Raw genomic sequence first — 9550 nt, 5'->3', positions numbered from 1 at the left:
CCCCTGATGTTGGTTTCTGTGAATAACTGCCCTTTCAGGAGTATACATCAGGGTTCAGCACTTCCTCAGTTAAGTGTAATCTAAAAGGCCCAGGGAAAAAAGAATTTTAAGAAGCTCAGCTGTTGAGGTGAGGCAGATAACTGGGTTGTTGTGGTTGGACAATTCATCCACCTATGTATTTGCATATCTCCCACTTTCTTGGAAATGCTACATCCAAGAGGCATGAGAGCTCAGCCTGAGAAAAAGGTGGCTTAGACACGGTGAAATCAATCGTGTGAGTTCTTGTTATGTGTAACTGTGAGGGTAAAGAATTTTCTGGGTAATTATTTTATGGTCACACTTTCACATGTTTCTATTTTTTAAAATAAATGTTTACTTCTGAAAAGATTCCTATTACAGAACAACAGCACTTTCCCAGGAAGCGCTTGCTCAACAGTCCTTTCCTTTCCACGTGGATCTTTGCTCAAGATGGTAATTTACCAAAAGAGTGTAATTATGCAATTGATTGTCAAGGAGATGCTGTGGAGTGTCTCAAAATAGGCCAGGTGTGAGTGTAAGGTAATGAGACTGATGTTTACATTTCTATAAAAGTGTACAAAACAAAAGCAACCATTCTGAACTCTGACTTCCTTCTTCCCCAGATTAGCTTAGGGTAATTACTGCAGAACCCTGGACACCTTTTGCTAGAGCATTGTTCTTTCTGTTTTATTTTGCAAATTCTCATCAAGGTCCCTGTTGCTTCTTGTTTATTTGTTTAGCATCTAAGAAGCAAAGATCTCTCCTCATCTGAGGCTTGTTGATGGAGAAGTCAGAAGTTTTCTTCTTGGATCCTGTCACTGAGCATGTGGTTGCTTTTAGAATCCTCTCAGCTCCTGAACTGAAGGGTTAGTTGCACAATTTCCTAGCATTTTGCAGTTTTTGTTCTTGTATTTTCCTATTTCCCAAGAAAAGGGTGGATAAGGTTACCAACTTGCTGCTATTTTATCCAGAAACCTTTTCCCCATTCTTCTAATAGCAATTCTTTCTCTCACCTTGTGGCTGCTTAGGTCCACTAGTATGGACCTAAAAATCATCTAAGTTTCTTACTAGAATCTTAGGCGTTAGAAATTGACATGGGCATTTGACAACACTGGCATTTCTGACATGGGTTATACAAACTAGAATGTACACATTTAAGATGACTATTATTAATTTCTCTTCAAACCAGTACCCTTAGGACTCCATGAACTTGTTGCAACAGTGATGCCATTGCTCAAAATGCCCACACAGCCCCTCTTCTGCAGTTGTCCCCTAAACTGGCTGGCAAATCATGTAACACAGCCTCACCTTTTAAAAAAAATCAGAACCAGTATTGCATAGCTATGTCACCTCCACTCACCTTTATCTATCAAATGGGATTCCAAACAACTTCGGTTTCTCAAAATCAAATCCATAAGGGGGATGAGTATTTATCAGCCACTGTTAATGGAATTCTAAAGAAAATGCCATAGGCTATGAAAGCAACTCCTATAATGAAGCTTGGTGAATTTTTTAAATAGCAGTAGTACCTGACTAGTATAGAAACTCCAAGGAGACTTGTTTAGAACAAATAATTTTTGTTTAGATGTGCGAGTTCTGATAAGTTGGTTAAAAAGAGAGTCTCATTTGGTGTGGGAAGCGTGATAAGTTGGTTTAAAAAGATTTTCCCATTTGATTTGGGATATGAGATAAATGGGCCCCAGCCTTACCAGTAAACATGGGCAAATTGCTTAGCATCTCTAGATTTCTGATTCTTCACATTTAAAATTAAGGATTTAGATTAGAAAATCTCCAAGGACTCTTTTAGCTTCAATATAGTACAACCCATCCTTCAAACATTTATCAGGCAACTACTGTAAGTGGTAGATACTGTTCTAAAAAAAGTGATACAAAATCCTTGTCCTAAAAGATGTCAAAATCTAGCTAGGAATATAGATGATACACAGGTCTTATGTTATCAATATCATCATATGATATGCTCTCTTATACAACATAATATAATATTCTCTGCTGTGTAAACTGGCTACTTGTTCACCAAGTATTTTTATTTTCTTCCTGGCAACTCTTTTCTCAGGCTCCCTTGTAATTAATTAGACGTGGCCAGGTGACTGGAGTTTGGCTAGCCAGATGTAGGCAGATGTGACATACGCCACTTCTAGGCTTGGTCGATGAAACACTCTCATGTGTGAGCCTTCTCTCTTTTTCTCCATTTAGCGTCTAAGTAGAGAGAATGCCACAGAGCCGGAGGAGTATGGAGCCTCAAGATGGAAAGGGCCTGGGTCCCTGAATGACTGTGTGAAACATAGGGCTCCCCCATACTTCCTGCCAGACTGCATTGGACTGTGACATGAGAGAGAAATAGCATTAACTGTGTTAATCCACTCTGATTTGGGTTACAATGGTTAGGTTACCATGCCCAAAGAATTTACCTTACAAAGGAAGAGGCCTCAAGTCCTTAGATGGTAGTGGTGAAGATATATATATATATACACACACATACACACACGTGATACCTAAACCTTAGGTATATTTATCCTTAGGTCTTTACAAATAATAATTTATTTAGTTCTCTCATAATAACAAGGATATAGGTACTATTATCTCCCTTTTACAGGTGAGAAAACTTAAGTGATTTGCCCAGAGTTATTTGCCTAGGAGGCAGCAGAGTAGGATTTGAGGTCAGTTCTGGCTACTTGAAAGTGAATGCTGTTATCCACTATGATGCAAGGAGTTCATTGACTTGAATTAAACCTTTAAAACTCTGATTTTTATAACTTATTTTCATCTTACATAAATATTTTATCAAAATTGCGTTCTTGTTGCTATATGCTAAGTGAATGACGTAAACTAATTTTAAAAACTTGGGTGATGTTCAGCTTCCAGTAGTGGCAAACTAGCTTGTGGTAGAGAAATCATGGATTAAAAACAAAACAAAACTTGGTGTTTGAAGCATTGGAGAGCTACAAAGCAGCCAGGACAGGAGGGCCTCAATTCTGGAGAGAAGGGAAACTCTTTGTGGTAATCGTGACAGTCTGTGCTATTTTCCAAATGAGATATTTGCCAGTTTATAAGTGGTCTGAGAAGAGGGACTGAAAGTAAGAGAAGAGACACCTGCTAAGGAGGAAAAAAGGTGAGCAGAGTTTTCAACAGTGTGTGATGCTTGGGATATGACAATTGGCATTCAAGACTTCTGAGTAAACTTGCACTTGAAGATGCTGCTACAAAGGGAAGTGCAGAGAGATGAGCCTAACAGTCTGAGTTGCTTCTCTTTGATGCATTTGCAAAGTAGTAAGTGGCACTGGCCCAGAAAGAAGCAAATCAGGAAACAGCAGCCAAGGGTAAGAGTGAATGGGCTCCAACTGGATGTCACCATCCCACAGATAACAACTACAGTCTTTTAGGGGGGACGTCTGGAGGGGAGATAAAACCTAAAAGAAGGGACCAATAAGGGGGAGATCCCCATTTTTATGATTTAGTCTGAGGGTAGACCAGTTTGGTGCTATGTAAGATGACAAAGACTCTGATAAAAGACCTGTCCATCTGTCTTTCTGTCCTAAAGAATCAGGGGACAGATTATCACAGTGACTGCAAAGTGTGATTATAATCCTGGAAAGGAGAGAGTCAGAGCCTCAAATCCTCTGTATAAACTATGCCCAAGTTTGTGGCTGACCCCTGAACCATACGTACCTGGGACATACTCCAAGTACCTCGAAGAAAGTGAAAAGATCAGAGTGAGATTTGAGCTGTTGTGCAAGAGACAGAGTTTACAATTTGAACAAATCAAATTAACTGAACACTAAAACAAAGCATGAACATTCTTGGAGGCATGTAAATAAATCTAGTCTCTACAACATTGCATTTATAAGATCCACGACTGAATTTAACTTGACATATGAAAACCAAGAAAATGTGCCTCAGTCTTAAGATAAAAGACAATAAACTTAGACCAATACTGAGAAATTTAAGATCAACCCTTGGAATTAGCTTACAAAATTTAAAAATTAGACATTATGAGTATGCTCAGTGTAGGAAAATAAGCTTGTAATAAATTAAAAGAGAGGAATCTCAGCAGAGAAATACTATAGAAAATAACCTACAAAATCCTAAAATTGAAAAGTGCAATAACTGAAGTTAAAAGTTCACTGAGTGGGCTTCACTGAAAACATGGAAATGAGAGAGAAGAGTCAGTGAATGTGAGGATATATCAATAGAAATTATTCAATATGAAGGAGAGAGATAAAAAAAGTTTGAAAAATATTATAAACATAATCACAGACAACTAAGGGACGATAACAAAAACTATAGCATCTATATGAATAAAATCCCAAAGAGAGAAGAAAATGAGGCAGAAAAAGTACTTAAAGATAGAACAGCTGAATATTTCCCAAATTTATTGCAAGACATAAACTTAGAGGTTCATAAATCTCAGTGAACACCACAAAGGATAAACATCAAAAAGCTTTGTCTACCTGCATCAAAGGCAAATTGCTAACACCAAAGCTAAAGAGAAAATATTGAAAGCAGTCAGAGAAAAATGACATATCAGAAGAAAAATGATTTGAATTATCATTCACTTCTCATCAGAAATGTTAGAGGCCAAAAGATAGTGAAATAACATCTTTTAAAAAGCTTTTTATTTTAAAGTAATTTCAGAAAATACAGAGAAGTCACAAAAATAGTACAGAGAATTTCTGTCTACCTTTCACCCAGCTTCCCCTAATTATTGCCAGCGTACATAAGTATTATTAATTATCAAAGCCTAGAAATTAATGTTAGTACAGGTCTGTTAACTAAATTACAGACCTTACTAGAAGTTCACAGTTTTTCTACTAATATCCCTTTTTTCTTTTTTTTTCCTGTTACCGGATCTGATTGAGGATCCCACATTATATTTATTTGTTATGTTTCATCTCTAACATCTGTGACAATTCCTTGGTCTCTGCTTGTCTTTCATTACCTTGATACTTTTGAAGGGTATTTGTCAGATATTTTGTGGAATGCCTCTTAGTTTGGGGTTGTCTGAAGCTTTCTGGTGACTGGAATTAGCACTTTTGGCAAGAATGTCATAGAAGTGATGTTGTATTCTCCTTAGTGCATCATATTAGGGAGTTCATGATGTCAAATGTCTCATTCCTGGTGATGTTAACTTTGATCAGTTGGCTAAGGTCATGTTTCTTCATTGCAAAGTTATTATTTTTCCTTTTGTAGTTAAAAATGTCTTGTAGGAAATGCTTTGAGACCATGCAGGTATCCTGTTTTACCTCAAACTTTCATTAGTATCTGTCTATGGATCTTGTCTGTGAAAATTTTTGCTGTGGTATTTGCCTAGTGGAGATTTCTGCAGTAATATCTTTAAGTGCTTAAGCAAACAAACAAACAAAAAGCCAACTTTTTGACCCAGAATTTTATATCCAGTGAAAATATAAGAACAAAGTTATACAACCCAATAATAAAAAGACCCCAATTAAAAATGGGTAAAGGATACTTTCTCCAGAGAAGATATACAAATGAAAAGACGCTCAACATCATTAGCCATTAGGGATATTGAGATCAAAGCCACACTGAGATAAGACTATACACCCACTAGGATAGCTATTATTGAAAGAAAAAAATAAAAGACAGATAATGACAAATGTTGACAAGAATGTGGAGAAACTGGAAGCCTCATACATTGTTGGTGGGAATGTAAAATGGTGCAGTTAGATGCTTTGAAAAACAGTCTGGCAGTTTCTCAAAAATTTGATAAGACCCAGCAATTCCTCTTCTAGGCATATACCCAAGAGAAATGAAAGCATATGTCCATACAAAAACATGTACACCAATCTTTATAACAGCATTACTCGTAAAAACAGTTGAATATCCATAGATAAACCTTGAAAACATTGTGCTTAGTGAAGGAAGCCAGTTGCTGATCACCATATATTATATAATTCCACTTTTTATGAAATAGGCAAACACATAGAGAAAGAAAGTAAATTAGGGTTGCCTAGGGCTGGAAGGAAATAGTGGAGGAGAAAGCGGGACTGACTGCTAATGGGTATGAGGTTTGTTTGGTAGGAAGTGATGAAAATGTTCTAAAGTTGATTGTGGCAAAGGTTGCACAACTCTGTGAATGTATTGAAAACCATTATATTATATACTTATAATGAATAGTGAATTGTATAATATATGAATTATGTATCAATAAAACCATTTTAAAAAAGGAACAAAGGTGGAATAAGAACATTTTCTGATTAAAAAAAGAAAAGTAAGAGAATTTACTGTTCGAAAACTTGCACTACAAAACGCTATAGGAATTTCTTTAGATTGAAAGTAAATTATACCATATGGAAACTTGGATCTTTAGAAAGAAGTGAAGAACATTTGGAATAGTTAGTATTTAGGTAAATATAGAAGATGGTTTTTATTTTAAAATATAAAGAACTAGTTAAAGAAAAAATGGTAACACTGTCTTATGATTTTATAACATTCTATTATAGGTCTTTGCCAGTGCAATAAAGCAGGAGAAACAAAATTGGAGATATAAGGAATCTATAATACATAGAAAATGCAGAAGAATCAGAATTAATAGTAAATTTAGCAATGTTGCTGATACAAAGTTACATGTAAAAATCAATTGTGCTTTCATGTACCAGGAACAAACAAGTAGAAATTGAAGTTTAATAAACAAGGTCCTTAATAATAGCATTATCAGTTGGATCCTCTGGGAAGCACACACTGAGACAGATTGAGGAGTGCAAGATGTTTGTTGGGAGGTAGCATCCATGAAAGATAAAAGAGGAAGGAAGCACAACTGGGAAAGGATAGCCTCAGACCGTAATGATCTCACAAAGTCTTGACCAACGCAGTGGGGAGCACTGAAGCAAAAATTATCTGTTAAAGGGGTCCCATTATTGGGCAGAAATGGCCAGAGTCAAGTATCCTTACTGTATGCAGTCATTGTCTGGGGACTTCTCAGGAATAACCTGTTCTTACCTCAAAAGATGAAGCATATCCCAAAGGTGCTAATAGCTGGAGGATGTCAGCTAACAGAACTTCTCGCAGCTCAACAGCAAGTCCTTTTGTGAAGGGAGACCCAAGTGGTATAGCTCTATGACTGCCACAGGCATTAAAACACATATAACTAGGACTAAATATAATGAAAGATGTGTAAGACCTGTACAAAGAAAAGTATACAACAAGACTGAATGAAATTAGAGAAGACAAATAAATGGAAGGACATACCATGTTCATCAATTGGAGGGCTTAATATTGTAATGATATCAACTTGCCATGACTGATCTATAGATTCAAGACATCCCAGTGGGTACTATTTTTTTGTGGAAATTGACTAACTCTAGAGTTCATATAAAAATTCAAAGAACCAAGAATTATCAAGATATTCCTGAAGAAGAAGAACAAGGCTAGAGATCTTATACTACCAGTAGGTAAGATAGATAGTGTTGGCAAAATCTTCTAAACAAATGACCAGTGGAACATAATAGTAAGTCTAAAAAAGCACAGACACATAAATGTTCACCTAATTTATAACAAATTCCTACTAAAAATAGTGGGAAAAGGATTGATTTTCAATAAGTGGTACTGGTCAAATTGGATATTTTTATGGAAAAAATTTTTTTACCCCATATTACACCATGTACATAAATTCCAGATGAATTGTAGTTTTCAACATGAAAAGTAAAACAAGGCTTCTAGAAGATAACAGAGGATAATATCTTCGTGACCTTGGAGTAGGCAAATATTTCTTAAGCAAATGTATTAACCATGAAGAAAGAGATTGATAAACTACATAAAAATTAAGAACTATTCATCACAAGACAGCACTAAGAGAGTGAAAAAGAAATAGAATGAGAAAAGATATTTGTGATGCACATAGCTGCCCAAGTTCTCAAATCCAGAATATAGGAAGAAGTCCTATAAATCAGTAAGAGAAAGACAGGCAATTCAGTAGGAAAATGGACAAAAGACTTGAATGGCTACACAAGAAGATCTCTAAATGCCCAATAAGCATGTGAAAAGGTACTTGTGTTAACCATGTCTTTTTATTTTCTGTTTTCTGGTGTTTTGACATCTTGGGGACCTTGCTGACTGGAGGAACTTCCCTTCCAAAGTTTAGCTAATTCCTAGAAATAGTAAATAACTTGCCTTTTGGGCACCTTTCATATGCAAACCAACCAATCCAGAGCCCACACCCCCAGCTACCATCATCGGTGTCTCACATTCGAGGCCACTATACTTATGACCTAATCAACCCAGGGCCTGGGGACAATGGGCAGAAATACCATAGACGCTCTTACTCACGTTTTCCCCAGTTCGCTCTGCCTCCTGAGCGACCCTGGTACCTCCCTGTGTGACATGCCCTGCCTGCTGCTTCTAGGGAGCTGTGAGTATCGAGACTTCTTTTTTCATGACTGTCATTTCTTTGTTTACATATCTTACCTGATTAAACCAAATCCCAGTTACTTTGAAAACAATGCTTAACCTCATTAGAATACAAGTAAAAAATCATAACATGATTCTACAACTTCCAGAATGGCTAGAATAAAAATGACTGAAAATACCAAGTATTTATAAGAATATGGAATATTGAAAACATTCACATTCGGCAGATACTGCTGGTGGGTGTACAAATTGGAATAGTTATTTTAGAAAACAGTTTGGTACCGGGAGTCTGCTTTTGTCACCGGGCCCCAGCAGCGTAAAGGTGGCGGTGGCGACAAGGCGGAAGCACTACCTTGAGGCTGTGGCGTGGAATTTACAAGATAGCTGCCCGGGCCAGGCCCTCTATCTCCTCTGGGTCTACAGTTCGTCACACGATGATAAAAGCACTTTTGAAGGAACATGTCCATACTCTTTCCAGTTGCTGGTTCACGGTATGTCTGGAGTGCGCCTCAAACCCAAACCCAAACCCAAACTGACACCCAAACACAGAAACTTCTTAGTCGAGAAGCAAGAAATTATACACTCAGTTTTAAAGAAGCAAAAATTTTGAAAAGGTACAAAGACTCCAAAAGTGTATTGTTGATTACTTGTAAAACATGCAGCAGAACAGTTAAACTTCATGGTAAAAGTAGAAGCTTTCTATCAGCATTGAAGAGCAATCCTAGCACTCCCACGAGTAAACTCAGCCTGAAGACCCCAGAGAGAAAGACTCTAAGTTCTTCAGAGCTAAATCATGATTATGTCTGGTTCCAAAGGCAAGAGCCCAGCGCTGATTTTCAGAACACCTACATCTGGACAGTCAACACCCTCAAAGAACGTGAACAAAACCAAGAAGCACTTCTCTCAACTAAAAATGTTGCTTAGAGTGAATCCGAAAAGAATCCAGAGGTGGACTTCAGAAATTTCTTATCTTCTTTGTAAAGGATGAACTATGAAAATAAGAAACATTTAATGTAATTTCTGAAACTAAAGTTAGTCACAAAAACTGCTTTTTAAAAAACGTACTCTTTTTTTTCTCAAAGAACTTTTATTGAGATACAACTGACATACAATAAACTGCATATATTTAAAAAAAAAAAAAGAAAGAAAA

At 36.7% G+C, this 9550-nt stretch overlaps 1 pseudogene; it reads left to right on the top strand.

The window, feature by feature from the left end:
• Positions 1 to 8286: 8286 nt before the first annotated feature.
• LOC130851969 (uncharacterized) lies at positions 8287 to 9324 on the top strand (annotated as a pseudogene).
• Positions 9325 to 9550: the final 226 nt, after the last annotated feature.

This window comes from Hippopotamus amphibius, chromosome 4, assembly GCF_030028045.1.
Source record: "Hippopotamus amphibius kiboko isolate mHipAmp2 chromosome 4, mHipAmp2.hap2, whole genome shotgun sequence".
NCBI classification, from domain to species: domain Eukaryota; kingdom Metazoa; phylum Chordata; class Mammalia; order Artiodactyla; family Hippopotamidae; genus Hippopotamus; species Hippopotamus amphibius.
The sequence above is the reverse complement of the archived record's forward strand: the minus strand, read 5'-3'. Positions and strand labels throughout refer to the sequence as shown.